Raw genomic sequence first — 27,547 nt, 5'->3', positions numbered from 1 at the left:
TCCAAATCAGCCATTCACTTTTAAATTCTGTTTGTATATCTGACAATATGATGTGCATGTCAATGAACTTTCTCTCTCTCTCTCTGTCTCTCTCTCTCCTTCTCTCTCTCCTCTCTCTCTCTCTCTCTGTCTGTGTCTCCCCCCAGTAGGAATATATACAAACATAACCTCTACACTAATAAAAAAATTATGTTTGAGTTCCCATTCTAATTTCTACTGGATGTTCAAATATGCCAAACGTTTTTTTTAATGACTTGAATATTTGAAGTGATATAAATTGAATCTGTAAGGATGGATCAGTACATTTTGGGAGTCAATCAGAGGAGCAATCAGCTTTTCGTGGCACAAGATTTGATTTGACGATACATATAGTTCTCTGGGTTGGCATAAAATTCAAATTTTTTTCTGGAGTTTTCAATTTCACATTTCCAGATGCCACATTGCAATGATGTTTTTGCAAAAGTGGCAAGGTGCAGTGGCTGATACATACTTTTAGGGGTGGGGGAGGAGTATTCATTTCTGTAATGTTTACAATGTTATGGTGAACGTATAAAAATGTAGTGCAGGATTATCCTTGTACAAAGGGCGCTTATGTTGATAATATCGTAGCTGTGAGTGTCTGTCTCTGTGCGTTTTCCAACAGGGTTCCTGTGTGGTGCACACAAATTTTCACTTTGGTCGCCGCGGCGACTTTCGCCAGTCGCCGAAGTCAAAATCGGCGCGCATGTAGTAGACACAAAAGCCGTAAGAAAACCACAATCACGGCTATTTAGCAATAATACCAATGCTGTAGGAATAGTGATTATTATCGCAAGTTGATCTCGTGTACAGTTATTATAATGACGAAAGTTTTAAATGTCTTAGTTGAAGTCGAAAGTTTCGTCCACACTGAATGAAATAAAACTAAAAAAAATTAAAGAATTAAAATTTAGGTTTTTATGGAAATTTCAGACTAGATACGAGAAATGCAAACCAAATTATCATGTACGGGCAAGTGTCTACGTCAGACATGTGTGCAGTAGCTGCAATAATTGTAGCCCTGGTGGGGCTCGGCCGTGCGGCTTTGGCTTCTGTCGTGCGGCTCGCGCTATGCCCCCTGAGGCACTATTGCAGTTATATGTGCAGCTGAGTGCTCGGATCAAATCGCTGTCAATAACATACGCTCTATCTTCTCTCACAGAACGTTTATTTTGTTGATGACATCATCAAAGCCTGGTGGCTGGTCAACCTGCGTTGATTTCTAATGAAATAGACGCAGATACGCTGACGCAAATACAAAACACTGCCCACGCGTGTTACAAATTAATTTCAAAACATGCAGTATTTTTCAACTCGGAGACTTCGTACGCAGGTACTTTACTTTTCTGATTTCGCCTACCCAGTTATCGCCAATATTTCTGCAACTGAAAGAGGTGTGGAAACTAAAGCAGATAAGGTTCACGCAAACGTTTATAAGATCATCAACATACTGGTTCCGAACGAACGCAGTTTACGCATTGACGCGAATGCCTACTCTAGACTCTCGTCAGTGGTTGGAATATGACATGCTCTCCACTATAAAACGAAAACTTTGTTTAAAGAAATAGTGAAAAATCAACAAGTGGTTGCGGAAGCAATGGGAATCCAATCATAAATTGTTATCATGCCCGCATTTTTGCTAAATTCTTTTTAATATGCCTGGCAAACTTTTACTCACTTTGGACTTAGTTTTCGGGCCTCCTAGGCTAGATGTCGTGTTTTTAAATTTTACCAAATCAATAATTGTTTGAGTCTTTTCATGAATTGTACTGTCTTTTCTTCGAACCGATCTTTGGAGTCATTATAAGAAGTTCAAAGCGGACATTTGCGCTTGTGTTATTTTCGCTAAACAGTGAATTTGGCTTTAACTGTGTATGTTTTGTTTTTCTGCATTCTTTTGTTTATCCCCGTGGGTTTTTTTTTTTTTAGATTTTAAAGGTGCCTGCAAATGGGAATTGCTTTCCCGCAGGTGACCCTGAAATGAATAGAAAATGTTATTGATCCGAAAACAACAGCATATACGATTGGAACCACTCGCGGAATCCAAGCCAAGGATGTACCGAGATGATCGAATGTAAAAGCTTACAAAATTTCATCAGTGATGTAATTATTTGCGACCGAAAGAGTAATAGCTGGATAGAAAACTGGTCAATAAGACGAGTTGATAATTTCAGAAAGACGCGATACATTTTACGAGTAGAAATAATGAACTTGAACAACAGGAAGAAATGTAAGACACTCGTTTTATTCACACGACCAAATTGTAACTATAATGAATCGTCTTGTAATAATAAATGGGCTCGCCTATTCAATGCAGTCGAAGTTTCGCGTCTAAAAGTAGACAGACTGAATTGATATCGATAAGTGACGCGAGCCACTTACGCTCAATAACAATCGTTTGAACCATGGCTAGTGAATTCCGCGCCGTCTATTTATTGACATTCAAAGCATGCGGTTGAAAAGGCGGCTTCCGTTCAGAGGAAGATAGAGCAGGAACTCAGAGAGAAAGACTGGGTTGAAACACAGTTGAAACAACCTGGTCGAGTCCCACAGGAAAATTCCTGCCTGCCCACCAACGGTAGCATTTGAACGGTGTTTGTACCGATCAAACAATGAAGGTTGGGCACTGTCGTACTTCTTTCTTCTGCTGGTACCAGCTTTTTTCAATATAAGAAATTCGTAAAATATTTGAAACAAATAAAGTTTTCTTCTGAACTCTGTGCTACACATACCTGCACAACTTGAATTTTCTGAATTTATCACCCTCAATTTAATACAACACCTGACCTACAATGGTATCGTCCAAATTATCTCAGAAAAATCTTCAGTTTAGTCCAAAACGAGGCTGGCGATTTCCTAAACGCAGAACAGCTCGATGCTCTATTTAGGCGTAGCCTGCCGCTTTCAGATGATGTCCGTGTATTCCGGCTAGTTCGGGACAGAATTTGCGTAGGATAGTTGCATAGTCTGAAATCCCACCATTGCAAGACTTACAGACAGCGGCTCAGGAAGTCAGGAAGACGGAGCAAGCCAACATTGTATTCATCAGTGCATCTCCAATCGTCACGTCCGATCATCGGGTGCCCGGCCCATCAAGAGAAGCCCTGCCGTTCAACGTCACAACAAATTCACGTGTGACTCGTACGTTGGTTAATTAAGTTCAAGTCCTCACAGAATACCCAGGTGATCACCCAACAACCGGGGACAAATATTACCGGCTTACACTAACCTAGCGACAAGAAAACCGTATACACACCCACGTGTCCTGAGACATACACAGAATTGTAAGTGAGAACATTTCATCCACCTTCCTGTATTTGTATGTAGAGAAATGTAAGACTTTCCTATTTGACAGGTCACGATTATACTTCGCACCTGGACAGGCGATTACAGTGATATTGCTATTACTGTATTACCCAGTGTCTCCAGGTCGACCTGCCACATAGTATTGTAAAAGCCAAGAACCAAAATACCCATTCATATATTGTCATTATTATTGTCAAAACACTGTGGATAGGGTGCTTAGGTTGTCTGTCAAGATGTGTAGGGCTGCATATAAAAGACGACCGCGTGTACAAATGTCATTTGCAATTTTAACGTTACTTACAGATTCGGTAGTAACAGCGCAAGGTTTTGCGGCTATAGCCGGTTGACAGCTGGGACTCGCAACCACCTGATATAAATTGCAATACTGATGTCGCGTTACCCGCGGTTTCGAACCAACGTGTCTTTAAAAGTTTGTAAATAGAGAGGTTACGTCATACTGCTCGAGCGGCCAAGTTCATTGAGAAGTGCGCTCAATATTAAATTTAACAGCAGGTGTTACACAAAGCAAACGGTATTATTAGTATGCAGACGTTGTTTGGTGTAGACGCACTGTCTTTTGACTGTCTGTGACGTTATAAACCTAATGAAAAGTTGTTTTCATATTTTTACCCTTTTAGTGCTTATCTTCAAACCTCTCCGAATTACTTGAAAATTGACGGTTGTTAATATACTCTAAATGTTAGACCACACTGATCTGGCCCATTTCTATGTGTCACAGTCAGACCAACCTTGATGAGACCCGTCGTGTCAGTTCCCTACTCTTTGCTCAGGACTTCGTGGTTGTCATTTTATCACACAGGAACATAAATTTCAACACCTGATATTTATCTGATAATAACTGCTCTCTTCAAACTTTTATCCCATTTATAGATGAAGTCATTCGTGAAATGAATGAATTCTGTGCAAACCTGTCCCTTTGAGTATAGGTGAATAACTTCTTTCTACAGTAGAGGTACTCCATTAAATCTTTGGATGGAAGGAATTTACTCACGAGAGGAGAGTAGTGTTTGGAACAGGATGGGGAGAGGAAAGCAATGTTGGCAAATGATGGCACTTAACATTTTACAAAACCTTTCCAAAACTTTATCCAAGAAAGCTTACTAAGTGCTGTGTATAAACAGCTTAATGTGAAATTCTCCAAGAACAAGTAAAAATTCAGTTTTTTTTGTGTAATATCCTTGTAAATTGCCCTCAAGTTGCGATCTGGTGATAAATTATTTATTACTCTACATGCAAATTGCCTGCCGCGTACCATATTGAATTTTCCATGGAATTTATTGGTGTAGAAGCCAGGAATGTCAATTGCTTGCAATATTTTTTGTTGGTTACTTAATGCCATGTAACATTTAAAAAAGTGGCTTCCATGTATTTTATCTTTAATATTTATTTTTTTCTAATCTTTTTTCGAAGATTCAATCATGGTTACGTATATTTTTGGAAAATCACAAAGTGAGTTTGGTCTTTTAAGGGGAAGTCACACATTGGTGACATCTGAATTTATATCATGTTTTGAGACTCAGTGTTGTACAGATTCACAAGTGTACAAGATAAATAAATCTATACACATGACTTGAAACTAACCAATTGATCCAGAATTCCAATTCATTATTTCATCATGTCAGTCAACATATATAACAGAATATTACCTATGAACAGGCTTTTGGCAACATAAATACTGGGTATTTCAATAAGCTTCATGCAACAGAAATATTTAAGTATAGTTTTTACTTGTGAGAAACAACAAACATATGCATCATTATCTGTTCTTGTATTTTTCAAGGGTGATTTTTTTTTGGTAGGGGTGGGGGTAGGGGGGGGGGTCACAGTTTGTTTTGCCCCAGGCGAAAGAAATGACATCAAGAAAGGGGAAAAGGACAAAAAAGGTTATTTTACAATATTGCAAGCTGGAATATTTCGGTTAAGCTTGCAGATGATTGCCCTCTGCAATATTGTTCGGGTATTGATATCCAGTAAACCGTGACACTGACCATCACCTGTTTAGGAGAAATAGCCCATTGTGATATGAAAACACAGCTCATTTGTTGTAATTCCATTAGCAGATGTATTGGTAACCTCGTAATTAGTCCCAGAGCTAATAAATCATATTTGGGACACACATATCAAAGTATGGGGCCCAGTCCCAGGGTGCCTTGCAGATAAGCCGAATGACGCTTGAAAGACGATTTTTTGCATGAATGATGGAAAAGAAGGAAAAAATTTCTGTCAAAGAGTTCTCCATTTTGACGGAACACATAATGAAACATTCAGTGCTGTCTTCATAATAGCGTTCATTGAGGCAAGCGTGGCATTTTTTTGTGCACATGAATATCACCCCAGGCGGTCACACGCGTCAGGGAATTCACCACAATGCTAATTTTATGCAGGCAAGAGCTGATAACTTGCAAAGCTAAGTATCTTGGGAAATCCTGGACCTGGGCCAAAGCCGGAATGTTGATTTTCTGTCATTCGTTATTGAAGCTTGTCTCACATTCCAAAGCAAATAGCCTCGATCACCTGAGTGTGATGAGGTTTTCTCTCATGAACAATAAAAATCATTGAACTTAAAATAAAATGCTGGAAGTTCAGAATACAAGGATAAACTAAATGCCCCTGACACTGAAGTTGATCTCTTATCCCTTAAAATTTCAAATGTAAAAATTTTGGGAAATATATGTTAAAAAGCATTATCATACCTTTCAATTTCCATAATCTGACATAAACATTTCAGTTCATGCACATATGGACATTAATATCTCTGTAGAATTATTCCGGAAAGTCTCCCTCGGGAATTATTCAGGGTAAATCTATTTTCTTATCCCAAGTTACTGTCATTTTGAAGCTTCAACATTTTGTCAAAGTATTCGATTTATAGTCTAGTTTGCAAATACTTCAAACCAAATTATGAAATTATGTGGGACTAGGGGTTTATGTAAATGCTAAAATACTTCATAGTTTTTGGAAATACTGAAAACTATGCATCCCTTTGAGGTAGTCAAGCTTTTGAACCAATTTCAATAGTAACATTTCCCAAAGATAACAAATTTGAAAGAGAAATACTATTTTTTTTCCGCCCATCATCTGGAGGGTCATGATTTATCCATGAACCTGTTACTGATGGGACTGTGCAGCCAGGGCAGAGCAAGTCATGATTATTGAGTAGATTCACAGATGATGCTGTTCACAATTCCCTCCAGGGAGGGATGAAGCGAGCGTCTCATAAGTAAACCTCCGTGTTAACTCTTATTGATGACACTGTTGTGGACCCTTAATTGCAGTAGAGCAAACCGGCGGAGAATCACAGCCCAGATCATCAATAGCCGTGGACGTGCACGTCGATATATAAATTTTGCCAGGTGCGTGTCAGTCTTCACTCAAGTCAGCCATTTTAAATGTTCAAAGAAGAGTAGCTATGTGGGGCGACTCCCTGCATAGGATTAATGATCAGTTATCCTTGAAAATATGAAAAAAATTAAATGTGATGGGTAAAAGTAGTTTAATGGAGTAGGTTGGTGTTCTCAAGAGTCACTTTCAGTATTTTCTATCATCGCCTTCAGCACAGGAAGAGTAACGTACTTAAGATTTGAAAAACCTAGCCGAACACTAAGTAGTAAAACTTGACTATAATTTTGCTCTCTTTAATTTGCCACAGTGTTCAAAAGTTTTCAGAGTCTTTATATAAAAGACACATCATATGATGGATAGTGAGAGTATGACATCAAACCATATATTTTCTTGTCAACTTTGCCAGCACAACTTGGATGTAATGAATTAGACACAGTTTTAACTCATTGCAATTGTTTTGGTATGTCACCTACATATCAATGTGCCATATGGTGTTGCTTTTGCACTGATATGATAAATAAAAAATTCATATCCACGTGTGTCTTTGATCATCTCCTAAGCTTCAAGGAGAAGTCAACATGTCTTCTAATTTTCTTGACGCATTTATAAGAGCCATATAAATGTTAGCCAAATATTTGTCACAGTTTAGTTGTAGCACTGGTAAGTTCGACTAGTAGATAAAATTCTCAGAAATTAGTTCTATAATTCTAATTTTGTATCTCTACATTACGGGAAAGCTCCATTAACTTAGGAATACCCTACTTCCCTACTTAGTTATCAGAGGATCAATTTCACAGACCTGCCTTTCCTACAATGGCACTACAATGGCACCAGCTGGATAAGATAAACATAACAATGGAACATTCACACCTTGGGTGATTAAGTCTTCTGTTTGTCACCCCAGTTGGTCAGGCAAGGACCCGGGTTTTCAGGTACCATGCAAGTTAATGCAGTCTTTCCCTAATGAAACAATACAGTGTATGATGCATGCATTCAAAAGTCTTAGAAAATTTCAGTGCACTGTCTTGTACAGTCAAAGAAATTGAGTCACTGATATATGTATTATAGTGGCCAATCACCGATAATATGATAAACGTATGTATACAGCCGATACTGCATTTAATTGCACTATTGACGTTCTCAGGGTTTCTGGCATACATATTGTAAATATGGCTGACACGCCTCTGTTACCATCATATATGAATATATGTATGTAAATTTCCCTAGATAGAGTAGCTTTTAAGCACAAGTCATCCATAGTGGTCATGTGACACCATCTGGGGATAATATTGACATTGGTGTTGTCATGAAGTTGGATTATTGTGTAATGCCAGTGAATGTTTATACAAATATTAATCAATGTTTGATTGTACCAGGTGTATAAGTAATACTTTGGCAACTTATGATTATCTTAAAAACCCAAAAGCTTCTTCAGGTAAACACCTGGTAATATTTTAATCCTTTAATTAAGGTGCATTGTTTCATGATTTCTTAGAAGCTGATCTGATGATCAGCTTAGATAATTGCAAGCTGCTTAATGATGTTATCGCAATCTTTTAATTATACAACTTAGAAGACAAAAGAAGCCAAAGAGATTCTACTAGAATGTAATGTTAATGTTTAACTTATACAATGATATTTGAATATTTTGTATCTCTGACGAATCCATGGCAATTATTGTGTCATATGACTATGGCTAGCCAATTAGACTAGCCTTTGAACTTATTAGGAGGAGCTTCTGTGTTTTGGCATTATAAATTTAGTAGTTTTCTGTGGAATTGTTAGATCTCTGTTTAGACGCAAGTGTGCCTTCTCAAGAAGTACTGTCTCTGCATGAGTCTGTGTTTGCTGCTGCTGTGTTAAAGTTACGTCCAAGTCCAGCCTGAGCTACAAGTCCTACAGAGTTAGTAGAAGTCCCGACTTCTGACTTCGTAACAGTTGTTATGACACCAATCTTTGTTGATAAAATTTGATTGCTGTTTGATTGCTATGAAATGATATCTTTCTATGAGGCTTGTATTTGCATACAGCGCTATGAGTGCTTGCATGGTACCTCCAGTATAATGTTTCCAATGGTTATGGATATGTGTTCAAGGTTTTCGGAAGTCAAACGTGGGGAAGACCGTGAGGGAGCATGCATAACAGGATGGCAAATAGATACCGGGTAACACAGAGACAGATCGGCGTACAGACTCAGAGACAGAAAGACATTTAGAGAAACTCGAGTTGTTTGGAAGAGAGCTGCATGTAACAGATACAAGATGTTTCAGATGAAATGACAAACGCACCTGTACAGGAAAATGGAGCTCGGAAGGTTACAAATGAAAAGGAAGACAATATGGAGATTTCTCTGATAGAAAAAAATGATGTATGCTATGCAAAATAAATGTGACTTTTTACATCATCTCGAGTATGGGAGTAATACCAGCGGATGGGCAACCATGGCATATATCTTGCAGCTGCGTGCACTAGTACAACGTACACAGTGATATATTTGACATTTTCATTTCCAGACAAATGTTGTCCCTTTGTCTAGACGCAAGATATTGATGTTCGGCGCTCTGTATCCAGTCATAGGTCTGTGTGCATACACTGCGTAGCACTTTGTGTACCAAACCAGTCTAAATCATCTTTGTGCTGCAGCATCACGGAAGCACAGAAATTGACTTTCATATTCCTCTGGCAGAGGAATGTGTAAACCACATTGTGTAAACCACTTGACCCCCAGAATGCTTTGCTTTATCCTCTGTAGAAAATGATGTCATTTGGACTCATTACATGGCGATGAGATGCTTATTATGTCACAGTTTAATACACCAAACAATTCTGAGCTCAGAATTAATAGGATTTCTCTGATCCAGTTGTACAAACAGGGCTGTAGCTTTTTTGTACCACTGCACATAATTACCTGATTGAAGGCATTAATGCAAAGAAGTGGCTTTCTAATTCTGAATGCTTAGAGCAAGGAATCTTACTTATTTCAAGGGGGTTGAAGCATCCAGTACCTGATGGGAATTTATGCTTTTGAAAATTCACCAGCATTTATACTCATATGCAGTGTACAAGCTTGATCGAAGTAACAGTATTCCAAAGATAGGTTGAGATGAAGGTTTCCAATACTTGCCCATTGTTTCCAGTGGATTAAAATCCATAGCAAAGTCCTGATATCCAAAGTTGAGCATTGTAACCCTTCATACTAATGATCAGGTATATCTGATATCTGGTAATGAATAATCAAAAAGGGAAAGGATTGTCATGGCTACAAGTAACTCACAATCGGCGTATTGCACAGGATAACTTTCAAATTTTTTGGAAATCTTATGCATTGGCAAGCATATTGCTACACTCTTTCAGCGTACTCTGGTAGGTACAATCGGTGTGCTTTGTGTACGGTGAACAGAAATAAATCTGATAATTGATGTAAACCTTAGTACCCATTGAAAATCTGTACATTTCTTTTGACATTTGCTTTCTGTTTAATTTCAAAAACAGGTGTAGCTGTGTCGGCTCTCAAAGGCAGTGGCATGATCATTTGAAATATTGTATGGGATTAATGGGACAAAACGGTCGTGTGTTTGTAAAGATGATCAAAGAAAGCTCCTCTTATTACCCACTTTCAGGATATGTTTCCCATCTCAGTATTTGATGCAGATGCAAAAAAATCCCATTGTGACTGACTGGGTGCATCCTTTTCACAAATCCAAAGCCACCATCAGAAGCAACAGGATTTAATGAAAGCTTATTATTAGCTTATAATAAAGTTTAAAACGATGACATGTTGTACCACAAAATAACATTTTATGTGTATTCTGTGGAGGGAGTGAAAACAGAAATGTCAGGCCATTGCTATCTATAGCTGTTGTATAATAATATCTGAATGCCTAACACTTCAACGCCTATCTTATCACAAGTACTGGCCCGTGGCATTGAGAACACTGATTTCTTCTGTTTCTGATTATCTCCAAGTACTTTCCTTTACACTTCTCCATCCTGGAAAGCATTTACTCAAAGGTCTCAGTACAATCGATATTCTCCAGAACCACATCATCAAACCCACATGTGCAGCAGTGCACTTCATTAGAAAAGCATTACATGAATTCATGCACTGAAGGCCATTAGAAAACACTGCAGTGGCTGTCACATTGCTTTCATACATTTATTCTTGTCAAATTCACAACCGTGACTGTATGATAGCTATTCAAATATTAAATGAAGAGTGTAAATTATGAAAGGCTTGATTTGCCAACGACCCAGCTTACATAAAAATAAAAATGATAAAAAAAAATGGAGAGGAACAAAATTTGAGGGTGGGGTTATTCATATCCATAAATTTACAAAATCTGATTACTTCAGCAAACAAATTTTTCTGTCATCTTTCCATTATTGTAATTTTTGACTCGGCAATCTCGGGATCTGTATCTGGTGTACAGGTACAGCAGGTGTATTGGTTTTACATTTTATGGATGTACGTTGACCTTTGACCCAGACTGGTATTTTAGCTGATTTGCCTGCACTTTCCCGTGTATAAATAGCGACGCCCAGCCTTTCAGAGCGACAGACACCTGCAATTTTGACTAATCACGGCTGGCAAGTTAACCACGGTGACTATCGATGAGTTTAAATGAGGTCAGAGCTCATCTTTAGTGAATATAGTTCTGACTTTATTCAACTGACAAAGTGCTTTGGAAAACAGTCTGTGCTCAGAGCGTGATTTTCAAGTCACTTGCATCTGTCTTGAATCATTAGTCACCCACCTTATGCCATTACGGCACTTATTAAGTAATATAGAACCTAACGGAAGATTAATGGAGATACTAATTAGTGTTATCGACCTGTTATTCAATATGTTTTCAGTGTATACCATCTATTGTTTCTTTGCTTGCTTGCTTCTAATGTTTTATTTGCTTTGTGTCCGCTTGATGTAGCGTAATTTGCCATAGATGTATGCTATCCACAGATTAACAGTAATTTACATTTGCGCATTCTTCATCATCTTGTCAAAGAAAGCATCGAAGAATGTGGTGGTAAGGATTTCATTGACTATTAGTTCTACTGTTGATAAAATAATTGATATTTTATTATCTGTCTCTTGCTTGGTGAAAATTTTCCAGTGCATGGGTCAATGTCAAATGATGGAACTATATATATATATGTACATTAGTTTGATTTTCAGTGTAAATTTACTTTGTGAAGGCTTGCCTTTGAAGTACCAGTTTTTTCCTACTCAAAGCAACCAGCCTGCTTTGCAGTGGTCAACCTTACAACATTAGGGACCATGGACAATTAAAAAGCATCTGCCAAACAAAACGTTTGATTTCAGCTCTCCCCTTTCCAAAGCAAAAGTTAGGAAGTGTAAATATCTGGCATTGAAATTTTCCTTTGATCGTACCCAATTATAATAAATTGCCAAAATAGGTCGAAAGAATTTCAAACTGCTGACAATGGCTTGTAAAAAAAATAGTTTGAAACAAAATCTGGATGGAAATGGAGTGTATATTTTTCTATTTGGGTAAACTGATATTTGTCATTTGAGAAAGTCTGTTTTACTTCAAAGTAGGTACTATATTTGCAAAGGACTGATTTTCATCACAATTCATGTTGCATTACTCTCCTGTAACATTTTCAAGCTATTATTATAGTATTACAAAGAGTCAATATTTTACCTTGCAGTTACACATTGATTGTGCAAAATTGACAAAAAATAATAGCATTCTTGGAGATAATTGCTAATCTGAGGCTCGGTGAATTTTAAGCCCTGAAGGTCAAAGGTTGGTCTCTAGCACTCTAGAAAACTGACGTAGAGAGTACGGATATATCAGGGAAAACTAGTGGACACTGGCACGGTGTTTAGATTCCATGGAATATTGTCACACAGTGTTTAGATTCCATTGAATAGTGTCGAGCAACGTAATGTCAAACCTTCAGAAACCTGTCAGCTTAAAATGAGAAACTGTTTTGAAACGGTCGGTTCTCAGAATTGTGCTGTAAACATCTTGTTTTCTTGATTTCCTTTTACCCTGCATAATTGCAAGTGAAAGGTTTGAACCTCAGTATGAGGTAAGATGTTTAAGAGATTTTACAAAGAGATGTTTTTCAGGTTTTGACATTCTTTTAACATGATATGATGCATAATTATTATTATTACGATTCATTTTGCATGTTTTCATTTCTCTGTCTGTTTTTCTTTTTCTTTTCTATGTTGAGGTTGATGATGGGAGTCAAGGATTGGGCTCAGAATTGAGTGCACGCATGGATAATTAATTGTCTGGCACACTGATCGGCTCATCTTTCACTGCACTGTCTCGTTATGCATGCAGTCAAGTAGGTATTATCTAGCACACTCACATCTCTTACCTTCTTTTGTATTAATTGAGCTAAATTCATCTTTATGTCGTCAGACTGATTGTTCTAACTTAAATTGGTCTGAATTTCACCGAATTAATTTCTCTGTGGCAGATTTTCTTGCAATTTTGTGTTTTATCACAGCTGTTACAGACTGCGCTGTAAAACTGGTATTTACCCACAGTGCACTTCATTACCCACAATGCACTTCTCTTTTGCTTACCTAACATGCCAATATGCCTACAGCTAACATGGACTCACCACGGCACAATATTTTAATTCACTGCAATGAATCACAGAAAGCATCTGTTTATGTCTTTAATATCCGTTGTCTTTTAATTTCCGTTGAGGAGTGTTTTATTTTGCTGACGGTCTTTATATGTGTTATATTACATGATATCGCAGCACAAGTAAACATTTTGGATCATGCATGCAGTGATTGAAAAATGATTTTATAAGGAAAGATAAATTTGGTGAAGGTACAGAGGAAGTTATGCTCAAATATCACACAAATTTCAGCCATGTGTGCGTTACTTTCCTACAGCAATAGTAAAAAATCTCAGTAGGTCCTTCATATTATTTCCTCACAGCCAGAAAGCTAATACGAGATCATAAATCATCAATGATGACACAAGTTGCAGGATACTATGATTTTTGATGTCTAAATTTTTTGATAAAAAGAACAGGTTGTAAAGCGGAGCTTTTCGAAAAACGTGACATGCTTCATGCTCTGTAGATGATCAAGTACGATTATGCTAAACACTTGAAACAAGACCAAGATACAAAGGAGAGGTGACATCAGTGTTCTCTGGAGCAATATTTTCTACCTATAATTCATATCTGCTCCGGCGTGAATACAGCTGTCTCGCTCACAGCGCATGCAAATGTGCATCATTGAAGCATTTCTCTATGGGGATATTCATGCTTTTTGCCATGGTTTTCTCCAACCTGGAGGTCAGATCGTCGCTGTTGTGCATATTCCCTACAGATGCGATTCTGTGATCTGTTCTTGTCTTTGTGCCAGTTTAATATCACAGATACTTAACAGAAATGTTTTATTGCTGTGTTATCAATATAGCATTCAAAATTCGGTGGCTTTTCATCTATTCTTTGGCAAAGATAAAGGAGCTTTTGTCTCATCAGTTTCTGCTGACCTTACTAAATATTCTTTTGTGAAAATGTAAGGTCATATTTTCAAATTTTTGTGGAAGATCAGTAAGTTAATTCTACATGTGTTAGCTGTCTGTACTGGTATATTCGATGTATATGAGTGTAGTGATCTGAAGCTTTGACCATTTCAATTTTCATGAGCACATCATTGAGTGGATGTCTGTGTGTCTCTCAGTGTATGTGTCGTCTGACACAATGGACCGGAATTTTGGCAAAGAACTGCGACAGAATATAACAGTTGAAATGTGTGTATGTCTGAATGTCGGAAACACTTGCAGCATCAACAGGAAGTGATGTGAAATAAACTTGAGGTTCAGGAAATGTGCCGTTTGCTGTTTTTAAAATGTCATAAAACGGGATTTGCCATATGGTGTATATATTCTGTTCAAGCTACAGGTAAAAGAATTGAATTCATACAATTTTTCACATACGGTTGACCAACTGATGTCTTTACTCTGCTTATAAAAGGGTTCTGTTCTGGGTGTTCTTATCGCAACATTTCAAAATGAGTCTAAAGCAACTACCGAAGTGTTCATTTTTTAAAAAATCATTGATACGTCACTGTTCAATATCCTTACAGCAATCTCTGGTGTGAATCTCTCGTCTCTTTTCAAATAAAAGGGCAAGGTCATGTCTGTTCAGTACTTGAAGAACTTACCTGTGTCATCAAGAACCCCTTCTTGTCTGTGAATCAGGCGATTCTTTTCAGCAATTGCTACACAGAGTGTAAAATATGTGCTTTTCAATTTAGATTCCTGCCATCTTGTTTCATTGTTGTGAAGATCAAAGAGAAACTAGTACTGCTAGATGCATTTTCTCAAGAAATTTTCTGCGGCCATTTCTTTTAAATATAGTGGTACTTGAAGTGAAATAGAAGGACGTACTTTATAATTACATTGCACTTGTTGTGCGATCTTCCTCATTTCTTGAAATTGGCCAACTACCCGGTATTCTTACCGTGTACAAAAGTGGAAATAGTACTTGCCAACTTGTGTTTCTATTTATTGTGCATAAATGATCATTAATTATATATTGATCTGTTTGTGGTTTGGCATGATACATTATTTAGTGTAGGTCTGTTTTGGGTCTTTTCAACATTGTTCACCTCTAGCATTATCGAGATAGCAGGGGAGTCAAGTGGCAATATTTCGCAATTCAGTCTTTCTAAATTTTTGATGAAGTTAACATGATGAAAGAGACGGACACAAGTAGAAGCTTCAGGACACATCAAGGTCTGTAAATACGTGAATATTTTTCACTGGGGATGAGAATTATCGTGCTTTACACAAAGTACAGCAATTTTGTTATGATTAATTTTCATCCTTTCTGCCATTTTTTTTTCATCTGCAATGCTTTTGGCATTTCATTTTATCCTCCTCTTCGTAATTGTGACAGTATATCATACCCGTTTTACCTTTTCAGTCTAAAAAGCATAATTCATCACGAAAGGATTATGATGTAGAAGCAGTATCATCGTAGATAATGATGCGGGAATGGCGTCGTTATCAAATTAATGTGATACTTGGAGTAGATCCAACTTGGAAGTTTCAGTTTTATCGTAGTTATGTTTACTACGACGAGCACAATTTCTTTATAAATTCAAGTCAGAATATTAAAAAATATGCCAAAAAAGAAAATTAAATCGCCAAATGAATAGTTTTGCTGGCTGTACACTAAAAGAAGCAACTGATAGTTCCCAATATTTCTTGTTTGATGACCAGGTATGTGTAATTTGTCACCTGTGTTGCAGTGACATTTGGAGAGCAGTGATAACAAGTTTTCGAACCAGATAAATAGTGTTCATACATGCTGTCCCCCTGTATAAATGATATGTATAAGGTACATGTATATTAGTCACATCCATTTTACTTACTGCTTGTAAAATAATTACAACTCGTGAAAATATTATATTGGTAACATGTTTGGTTCTTATCACATATACCGGTAGTCTGCAAGAGCAAATATTTGACAGTTGAATGAAAAAGTACTGGTCAGTGGTCATGAACTGTTAGTCTGTGTAGTTTTATAAGAGCATAACTTGATGTATGGACCAGTATGCAGTGCTTGAATACGTTTGGTTAAAGTTTTAATTCATTAGTGCAGATGGGGACAGATAAGGTATTTGCACTCTCAAATTTTTGCAATATTTTCACAATTATGCTTATCTGATCTTCCACTTGAGTAGACTCATTTTAAAGCTGTTGAAGTAAATATAGTTTCTTACCCTCTTATCTTTGTGAAAATCAAAAATTTTGTTTTTCCAAATAGAGGTAAAACAGGTATGGCGGCCATTTTTATTTCAAGTGTCAGTAAATATTAATTTATTTGTATCTCAAGTGCCAAAATTTGCACAGTGACCCCAGATTTTTATTTTCAATTTTGAAAGGGAATGCTTTCAAGTTTCCTTGAAGACATTTTGAGCAAAAAGTTTTTTATTTCCAGGCACACACTACCTTTAACACTGAAGATGATAAAAAATTCACAAACATGTTCAAATAAGGATAGGCAGTGCAATAAATATGTAATTTTATCATTTATCACACCTGCATAGGTCCTTCAGTTAAACACATTCACACATTTCCTTTGGTTGCATGGCAGCCATCTGAACAAGGAAAGCTAAAAATATCCAAATTCACAATTCTACTCTTTCACTCTATTTGCCAAGTTCATGATCAGAGCAATAACGGAACACACACACAAATTGTTGATTTTGTTTAATGGTAGAAGTCTAGAGAACATTTTCTTGAAGTTAAACAGTGTTAGTAAATAAAGGAGTTACTTAGTGTAAGTGAACAGGTTTTCTATCATAAATGCTTCTATGAATTATTTGAGTTTACAGTGCAGTGTTTGCTTTTCTGTGACATTTTTACTGCCTGCCAACCTGCTGGTGTTACTTCACCAGACTCTAATATATTATTTTTTCTCTTGAGAAATTATAGTCCATACCTTACATGTAAGAATTTCTCTGAGTATGGCTTGATTTTCATTCAGACTGAAGGAAATTTTGCAGGTTAAGTGTAGTAGTATTAGACTGACTCAGGGAAACGCCAAGGAGTTCTCAAACTGACTGAAAAGAGTTTGAAAATCTTAAGAGTTTTGACGGCTCGCTGCTTATGAAGTTCATAATTCAAGGGCAGCTAGAACCAATGTCAGGATTCTACTCTGTTGTGAAACTACACTTATTCAGCTGTTTAGTTTTCAAGTCTTTTTCGTCTTTTTCCAGTATTTTTGTTATGTCTCCGGGTTATAGGGTCCACTTCTATCCTATGTCAAAAAACTGTGCAGTATCCACTGTTATGAATTACCATTGTATTTTAGTGCGAACTAAAAATTCAACAATTGACAATACCCATATAGTCAATGTATTGGATAGGCAAAGTTGTTTCTTTGCTTTTCAACAGACTATAAGAAGAAGCAGGAGTTGCAATTGTTTTATGAAATAAAATTAATGAAAGCATTCAATAAGTTTGCAACTCAAGTCCCTGTATATTGGTAAAATTGAGTGATGATTGTAAAAATATCTTGAATCTGTAATATTATGTGAATTCATATTGTGTGAATTCATCTTTCATAACCATGTGTTCTGCAGAATTCTACTTGACACCGACAAATTAACATTTACAAGTGCCTGATGTATCATCCAACATTGGAAAAATGTTTTTTTTGTGTGTTAAATTGTAGCATACACAAAAACTGTGTTATTGATTTATCCTCCTTTATATCTCTGACATTCAGACATAATTTTTTTGTCATGTATCTGGTAAACATCATATAATAGGGCAAGGTAACTGAAAGACAATAAAATAATCAGGGCGTTTACTTGATAACAGAGCAACTAATGCCTCTCAAAATACACATGAGATGATATTTTGTGCAAACTATTCACCGCAATATCAATCTGTGAACGCTGAAAACAGTTGCTACTGTGTTCACGTTTTTCTTTTCCTGATTGGATTTCGTCAGCAGGGAAATAGGCATGTACATGTAGTCATATCGTCAAATACAAATTGCATGCAATTTCATTACAAAAATCTGTGTACTTCTTAGTAAGGTGGCATTTCATGTGTTTTTGAACCTGAATTTTCCAATATCAGCTGGCGTATGGGAGTAGTAACACAAACCATGAAAGTCCCAGCATAGGCTGTTACTTCCTTGGTGGCCTAGCATGCACAGCGCCATTCAGCTGAAAGTCGATGCCCTTCCTGCTGAAATTACGTTTCACAAGGGATCGTATACCCTTGGCCGGCACAAAATTTTAATGCCGGATGCCACATTCACAAAAGTAAATGACCTAGCTCCCCTCCAGTGAAAATGCGATTATCAATATACATGATCTTGAAACATTGATGAAATGTATAAATTTCACCTTGAACCATTTATTGCTTTGCCAGCTCGTATACATTTTTCATGTGAAAGCAAATTACATGCTGTTCACCCTTGGCATAAAGTGAAGATTGGTGTGGACAATCCCATAGATGTGAACTAAAAAGGTTTTCTAGGGGGTCTGTAGCTATTGGTATGTAATCTATCCTTTACCTTATACATTTATGACGCCCTAGGTTTCTGTAGATTAGCACAAAATACTGTGTATCCAGTATTCTTTTGTCTTGCTCCACCTTATTTTCAGACAAGATATCATTTCTGGCTTTTTGAATAAGGAAAATTTATGATGTCAGTGAGATTACAAGATCTGATATCTTATAATTGTCATCTCAGTAAACTTTCATCGGCAGTGAATTTTCACTGAGATGGTCACTGTGATTATTGAACAGAGAGTGAACTGCATTGCATCCATGGTGATGACCAATCCGCATGCTGTATGTAAATAACTAATTAAAATTTATTCAGAAATTATGTCATTCAGATGTTGCACTTTTTGGGTAATCCGAACAAGTTGATACTTTGGCTGCAGTGGTTAAGAAGTTCACAGTGATGATTCTATCAAATGTTGTTGAATTATTAAAGTAAGCTATATTTGCAAAATTGGTAGCACATTGTAGTGCAGCTTTCGCTTTATGAATTAATGAAATGTGAAGGGTTTTTGTGTTTAATCCAATTAATGCATCTGATGCTTTTTCCTCCTCCATTGTATAAGATCACGCATGACATTGCAAGTTCAAAGAAAGGTCATTACCATAGTGAAGGAAAACCGATAATCAGGATTTGGCGATTATTATCTTAAAACTCTCAGAGTATTAAGGTAGAGTGCACCAAGGGAACAGGTATTTGGACACAGAATTTTCCAATACTGTGTTGGTTAGCTACTTGTGTGGAGTCATTCGAGGCCTGTGGTGTGAATGAACTTTTCACTCTCCTGATGGTTCTGTTAAAATATAATTTAATTGTTCCCAAAAGAGAGAGCGGTCATTTTGAGTTTCAAATATTGGCATTAAAATTTTAGAGATAGCGGCCATTTTGCATTTCAAATGTTGGTAGAGTGTCGAACTTTTCAGGTAGACACCTGAGTTTGATATTGATTTTGAAAGAGAATAGTTTAATTTTTCCTTGAGGAATATTTGAGCAGTGTTTAACCCTTTGAGTGCTGTAATTTTTCCCTCCAAAATTTTACTGACACATTTGGCCAATTTTTATGAATTTTTCTGAATTTTTTGATAATTTTGGATCAAATGGACATCATATTTTATTGGCTACAGTTTGTTATCAAGACTTTGGCAAATATCTGAGAAAAACTGACTGGGATATATTTTGTAAAGGGGAGAAAAATTGATGTTGGCACTCAAAGGGTTAAACGATTCAGTTTAGGCCTTCACTACTTTAAGACAGAATGAAAACAGTCATTTTATTCAGAAAGTGTTTTTCTCATGCATTATGCTGTGTACATATTTTATTGGCAAGTGTCTGTGTGTCCTCACTGGTTGTCTGTATGCAGCACTTGACAGCTAGCATAAAATTGTCTTCCATGCCGATTTGAAGGCACTTATGATCCTATTACTTAAACTATGTAGTTTCAAATCGTACTAGGCTAGATGCCATGAGACGCATGTAGATAAAACTAAATAGTCCATCATAATTAGTGGCGGAAATTAATTAATTGATTCCCGTAAATTAATCTGGTCACATGATTTTGCTGTGAGTCATATAAACCAAGTGCGTTTTTTAACATGCCAGCTGGTGGGAAATTTCAACAGAACTTGGTGTCTAAGCTAGAATGGGTATTGAGACACCTGTCATAAATATCCATTTTGATGGCTTTAATTACAGCTTTTGTTTGTTTTCCTTCAGGTGTTCCTACTGTAGATTTTCATGACTATGATGACATCATATCCTTCAGTGCCCTCATCTATTACATTCCTCCACTGGCCACTCCTATTCAAGTTTTTGTTTACATACTGGGGTCATCACTGATCCTAACTTTAAAAATTGAATTTTTATTCTCGGCCCGAACATATTCTGTGTCAAATATATGTCAAACATGCCAGTATGAATACCGAAAAATTGTTATCAAAACTGCAAGGAATGTGTAAATACACTTGGACTAAGTAGACAAAGTATAATGTTTGAATGAGACCCCTTAGGATTGTGCTAATCTGTAAATTTCTTCAGTGTTGGCTCAGGTTTCAGTTTTGCAATTGAGAACTGAGCCCTAGCTATAATTGGAGACAGAAAAAAAGCTTTCATTCAAGTTTTGTGGTTTTCAGACAAGGATCATCAAAACTCCCGAGTCACAAAAATTGACACATTTTATTTTTGGTCATTCATCTGAGTTGGGATTTCATATATACAACAAGCATGCATATGATTAAATAGCTTCAAAATTTATCAAACCTCGCTGGAATGTAGTGTACTATGTAAATACACAGGCACTCACTTCATGATCTGTAATGCATTAGAAGCCAAGAAATAAGCCATAGCTTACCAATGACAAAAACCACAACATTGATCGCAGTCAGATCGGGATCCCTTTGTCATTCAAATGAAAACTCATTTTCAGCTGTGGAAGTATGTCCTAATTACGTCCACATAATTGAATTTCCATTTAAAAGCAGCATTAGTCACCAATCATCGTTGCATTTTATTGTGAACCATGGTAATAAAGTTGGCCCTCAGTCAAGGTGTTTCATTCCAGCAAATTTCAAAACTTGAACTAGCCTGACTCGTCATTACTGCAATTAACATGCAATATGCACAGGTTTAGGGTAGGTGTTTCCCTGAGAAGCCTCGGTGGCGCCAAATTTTGATAAATGAAAGATGGTGGCTCAAAAGTTGCAGTAATTTACTCATAAATATGCATTATTTGTCTCATCCCTGTGTGTAGTCAGCCATGTTTGTTATCTCTATCCGATTGAAAATTAATATATGGTATGGTTTTGAATTTAAAAAAAAAATGTATGTAAGTCAGGAGTATATATGATGCCTGCAGGTGCTGATTATTTTTCAAAGCACCTCGAAAGGGTAATTTTGAGGATTGAAAATGGATTTTAATCAATAAATGGGAAAATCCAGAGGCATCATGGATACACTCTCCCTTGCTACTCAAGGGACTGACAAGCTTTCAGTACAAAAAAAACACACGATACAGCTGCAATACGATTCTGGCCAGCTGATGAAATTTCTGTTACTTGATGTCGTTCAAATTTTAAATAAGCAAGTATTCAGTTTTTACTCTGTGACACATACATGGTTTTGCATCTGTAGTTTCCAGTTTCACCCTGTATGGAAAAAAAGATGAAAATTTTATCGTTGGATTTTATTAAACATCTCTTACTCAGCCAGGTAACGAAGGAGCTGCATGGAAAACATATCATATCATATCATATCATCATGGAAAGCTATGTCAACAAAATATACCACCAACCCTACTGACAGACAAAATACATTTTGACAAAATTCTTGTGTCCAGGAGACATTTATACTGGTGAGATGATGTTCAACATTTCCAGTCCATATATAATATGCAAACTCAATACAATAGTAAATGTTTGATTTGATTTGATTTGATTTGATTTGATTTGATATATGTGTTCTGCATTGTCAGTGCACTTCACGTCTTTGAATTCGACAAAGTGTTCCATTGCATTACACTGAGAACAGTATTTTTGTCTTTTCTAAATACCATATGCTGAAAATAATGAAAGTGAACTTTCAAGGCCGTGCATTTTCTGACTTGTATTAATCGCTTAGTGATGCAAGTTTGGCTTCTGAATTGTTTAAAGGAAATTAAAAAGGCAGGAATGAGGCTGGCTTACACGTCATATATGAGCTGAGAACACGTCAAATGTGCTCACAACAATTTTACTGGTACAAACCGGCAGAAGAAACCAAACTAATTGACCAGATTTGATTATGAAGGTGACTTTCCTGCCTGTATAACTGAAATTGTCACGTTCTCTCCTTAAGCACTTCATAGATTTCAGCTTTGATGAAATTTAGCGAAGTTGCTATCCCCCTTCGGTGACATATTTGTTGGAGCAGGAGGTGTGGTTACAGAAAAATGTGTAAGGAGGCGATATCGTAAGAGTCCCTACAGAATCTTCATAGACACCTCAATAAATACATTTTCATCTTATGACAAAATTATTGAATATTGATAATAAAGTGAATATAAAATATATAATTTCATGACCAGTGTTAATACACTTTAGGACTCTTGATGTTTTGCAATAAAATCTGATTGTGTATGTGACCAAGGGTTTTACGTAAAGATTTAAGTAAATATACTTTAGCATCTAGGTCTGTTCCAAGGAGAATACAGCATGACTCACGCTTTCATTACAGTTCTGAATCCTCCAAAAAATTGCAATTTTACCTGTTGGCAATTTTTTTTACTCCTTTTTTACGGTCCATTAAAAAAGCGTAGGAGGATTCAGTAGTGATGAACTGACTGTGGCATGGCCGGCGACTGCTGTCTCTCATGATTTTATGTTAATTTGATGTGTTACAGTGGTAAGAATTACCGAAGTGAAAAACCACCTGTGTGATCGGTTTCTTGCCTTTCCAAGCCGCTTCTTCCTTGAAGTTCCCGCACCCCTGTCATCCCCTATTCTCTATCACAGAGTTTAATGATTCCAGTGAGAACAATAGGTCATACCAAAGAATGGGTAGGAAAGGGGTCTGATAGCTGTAATAAATTTTGATGATTTTTTCAGTTTTAAGCTGTTCTATATCAATTGTAAGTTCTTGTTCTACTCCCATAACATGTTAATTGTCACATCAGTTAGCTTGTCAACACAGCATCTGTACATGTAAAATGCACTGTTATTTATTTACATTTGAATTCTACTCGGACAAGAATTCATTTGTCAGCAACTATAACAATGCAGTCTACACACGTACAGACTGAGTTGACAGGCTCCGTACTGTGCATCTCAACATGCTTTGGCAAGTAGAATAAGAAACTGTAGTTGACATCAAAATAAGAAACAGATGAAAAAGTTCCTACTTCTGGCTCTTTTGGATAGTATGAACCTCGAAAAATGGACTTAAATTTTTGCTGAATCTTTTGTCAGTGAAACTTTCAACCATTCTCTTACCAAATCAAGAATAAAAAAAAAGCCTGATCACCATTTAAAGTTGGTACTAAAACAAATTACTTAACATTTACCAGTATTTGACGTTTAAAATGGCTACCATCCCTATTTTAATTCAATGGGGAAAGCAAAATTTTTGATAAAATTAAGATTAATGTTTTCTTTTTCGAAGGGCTTTAATTAAAATGTGCCCTAACAAGGAGAAGACCGGAAAAGTATTGAAAGAATTATAGAGTCCAAATATATGTCCCCAGGGCGCATTCTGCCTTAACCCTTTGAGCGCCAATGTCTATTTTTGTCCCCTACATAAAATAAACCCCTGTCAATTTTTCTCAGATTTTTGCCAAAATTTTGAGAAAAAACTGTAGCCAATGAAACGTGATGTCCATTTGGTCCAAAATTATCAAAAAATACAGAAAAATTCATAAAAATTTGTAAAATTTTGCACTAAAATATTGGCGGGAGAAAACAGCGCTCAAAAATAGTTGTCACTCATGGATATACTCAGTAATTACTTACACCTATGTCGCTGTATCCTGCCATCCCCATTTTGTGGTATACAGATGTTTACTGTTCTTAGCAGTATTGAGTAAATGCCAACTGCCTTGAAAACTCAAATAAAGACAGTCACTGGTGAGAAAATCTGAAATTTTAAGAATTATGGAAAATTTTCCTGAAGCAGTCTCAAGCCAAAGTGATGTTCCGCTGAGTCAAAAAAGTTATCTCTGGCTAAAAGAACTTGACATGTCTTCTCTGGCTAAAGAAACTTGACTTGTAGCTCTTTGCTATGCTGGTACAGAATGGCTGAAAAAAATTATGGAAATTAGGAAAATGACTCAGAAAGTTGAGAAATGACCTAATTTTGAGGTCACATTGCTGAGAGTACACTGCTTTCATGAGGAAGGAATGGCAAGCCAACAAAATTACCCTGTCATATGTTTTTGAAACATGTCGATCCATATTTATTTAGAAATATGCAGTGATATCTGTTGGATTGAAAGTTTGTGCAATTTTAAACTTTCAAGACATTTTTACAAATTATATTTGTGTTCTAGTTTGCTCGTGATCTCAACTCATTGAGATGGTGAAATCTTGAGAGTCAGGCAATTTTTTTGACTAGCACGAAAAGTCTGCGTATGAAAGGATGTTTCCTTTTGTACATGCAGCTCTCCGTAATAAATCTTGTACAAGTGGACGTAGCATTTGATCGTTATAAACTGAGGTCAACCATAACCAGTGATGATCTTGAGTTCTGAGGAAACATTACAGCAGTGTAGCCGCTCACTGCTCGTTCGTTGTCATGGTAACAACATCAGTAAAAGTACATGAAACTCCCACATTCATCATGCTGTAATTTACTCTTGGAAAATAGGAAAAAAAAACGACGAAGTACTTGAAAAATTATTTCCTGCTCAAGAACTCAAATTTTGCCACTTTTTATTAAGTCGTATTGAGCTGCTGAATTCCTGTTATATCGAATCAATTCTGCAGAGTAAAATTAGCGCATACTTTTTCTATTTTAAGAAAGCTGAAAACAAATGTGTGCAAAGAATGTGTCACGTTCATTGTTTGCCTATGAATTAGAACACAGTACCGTTTCCTATGTAGACTGATGGAGTTAATTTTTGAGAGCCCTGCAATTTGTGACATTATGAATTTCAGGCTCACGTGTTTGTCTTAGTACTTTGCGTCAGCGATGGCAGGCTGTGAAATGGAACCACGCACAAGTACACTAATTCTTGAAATGTCACGTTCGTGTTTGCTAGGAATGCTCAGTCAAGTGCAGTGACTGGGGAGATGAAAAAGCTGTACAGTATAGCATTTTGCTTGGCTGTAGGCAAAGAAGGTATTTTTTATTTTTGGAAACAATTCATGGAATCATGAAATTGCCGTATTTTTAAATGCAGGCATATCGCAAAAACTACATTTTGCTCCAGCAAGAGAAGAACAAACTTGATGAGATTATATTGACAGCTGAAAAAAATTTCCAGTAATTGAAGACTCCAAAGAATGTTTCTCCTCGAACGCAAATAGTCCAATCTTGTTCTGTATCTATAATCTGATCACACAAAATGTCCATCCAGCTTTGACGTAATTATACACTTACGTTGCCTGTAGCTGTGAGTTTCTGGCCTTTCTGCCATGGTAACCACTTCAGCATCTTTACGTCAAACATGATGAAGTGAAAGATATCACCGAGCAATGTAAAGTTTGATCAATTCAGAGAGAAATGGTACTGAGCTAAAATTGTTACCACCGGCTCTGCGATTAAAGCAATCTTCCAGAATTATGACATTTATGTGGTATGAATCTTCCTTCAAGAGTACGGTAGAAATAATGAACTTCATTTCAAGTTCTGAAACTGTCTCATCCCATAAAACCCTTATCCTCCAACTTTACCTGTCTACTCAAACATTTGCGAAAACATTCACCCAATTCTGAAACTGTCCCACCCTGTTTATCTGTATATCGGTCCAACCTCACAGGGTGAAAACAATGTGTTCATACTATAACACATTGATATTGGGGGGTTAATGCACTCAAGGTTTGATTTACCCTTTCGAGGGACTCATTATTTTCACCAAAAATATCCCGCCAATCATAAAACTCAGATGTGACTTCCTGTGTTCAATAAAATCCATTTATCGGCGATACTGCCGAAGCTTTATTTCCCTCATTGTAAAATTTATTGTGATCACCAATTGAGGCTGTTTTCAAAATTACTGTTTTCTTGTTTCTTTGGCATTCAGTTCTCATTTTAGGTCATTTGGGCAATTACAAATCGTACAGAAATTGTACTCCTGATCAAAATTTAATGTAAAGAATCAGTATGCCTCATTAAAGTTTTAAAATAATGATAATGAGATTTTATCCTTGAGTCCTTTAAAGCATTCAAATAGAAAATACCTCTCATTTCAAAGAAATTTATCCCATTCACTGCCAATGGCCTATTTAAATTTTATGGAAATTTGGGTTCAAAGGTTTCCTGTTGCTAGGGAACTGCCAAAATGACCAATTACAGCTGTTTATTGGAACTGCTCCACACAGTTAAAACATTATTTTGTCTGAGTAGCAATACTTGCCTGTTACTTTTCTGATACATACATCATTAATTTTGACTTACTGCTGTTTACATTACACAAATACTGTTTCCACTAAATGAAAGTGCCAGTCAGCTGGGTTGTATGTTATATTACATTATGTATGCAGTTACAAAATAGGCATTAGTGTGCTTGTACTAAGAAATATTGCATAGGGCATAAAATCGTGCCTCAATTTTTGTTTAAAAAAGAGTGAAGCACAAAATGTGAAAACATGAATACTTTTTATGTTTTATAAGTTCTGATTAATCCTGTCATGAAGGAAAAACACAGAGAACAGTCTTAAGATGCCAAATGACTGCATTTAGTTGGTGATACTGTATTTGTAATGTCATGACTTTGACCTTCATAGTAAAATACAATAAGTACTTTACGCTGAAATGCAGTTCTCCTGTAGTGTTTTCATCAAGAACAGTCAACTGAGAAATACTGATTTTCCATCAGTGACCATTTCATTCCAAAGTGTGAATATGAGTCCCAGGTACTAGATGTTGTGTGACTTCCCGTACAAAAAATGCAGGCACTGCCTACAAAAGTTACTGATCACACATTGAGAGTGATCTACGAGGAAAATCCTGGAAAAAAGTTCAGGCCAGGCTTTGGTCACCAAGATTATGCAGACAAAAGAGAAATTATTGGATTGAATCAAAGATTTTATCGTGAAATATGGCGTATAAACCATTGCTATTGAAAACGAAACCAGTTTATAGAAACCTGGTATGAACTCCAAACTGAATCTGACACAACTTTATTGGAAGC

General features: G+C 36.5%; 1 protein-coding gene across 7 annotated transcripts in view; it reads left to right on the top strand.

The window, feature by feature from the left end:
• The first annotated feature begins 2,865 nt into the window (after window positions 1–2,865).
• Window positions 2,866–27,547, top strand: part of LOC139143520 (uro-adherence factor A-like) — a 131,688-nt gene continuing 107,006 nt past the window's right edge. For 4 of the 7 annotated variants that reach the window (XR_011554612.1, XR_011554607.1, XR_011554613.1 and 1 more), the window contains exons 1-2: window positions 3,167–3,302; window positions 12,892–13,008. The gene's annotated coding sequence lies outside the window, so the exon portion shown is untranslated. Of the gene's footprint in view, window positions 3,303–12,891; window positions 13,009–27,547 lie in introns of all 7 variants that reach the window. The other 3 variants (XR_011554611.1, XM_070713922.1, XR_011554608.1) reach the window with 2 other exon arrangements.

The sequence above is a fragment of the Ptychodera flava genome, chromosome 11 (genome assembly GCF_041260155.1).
Source record: "Ptychodera flava strain L36383 chromosome 11, AS_Pfla_20210202, whole genome shotgun sequence".
Lineage (NCBI taxonomy): Eukaryota > Metazoa > Hemichordata > Enteropneusta > Ptychoderidae > Ptychodera > Ptychodera flava.
This window is presented reverse-complemented; position numbering and strand designations above follow the sequence as displayed.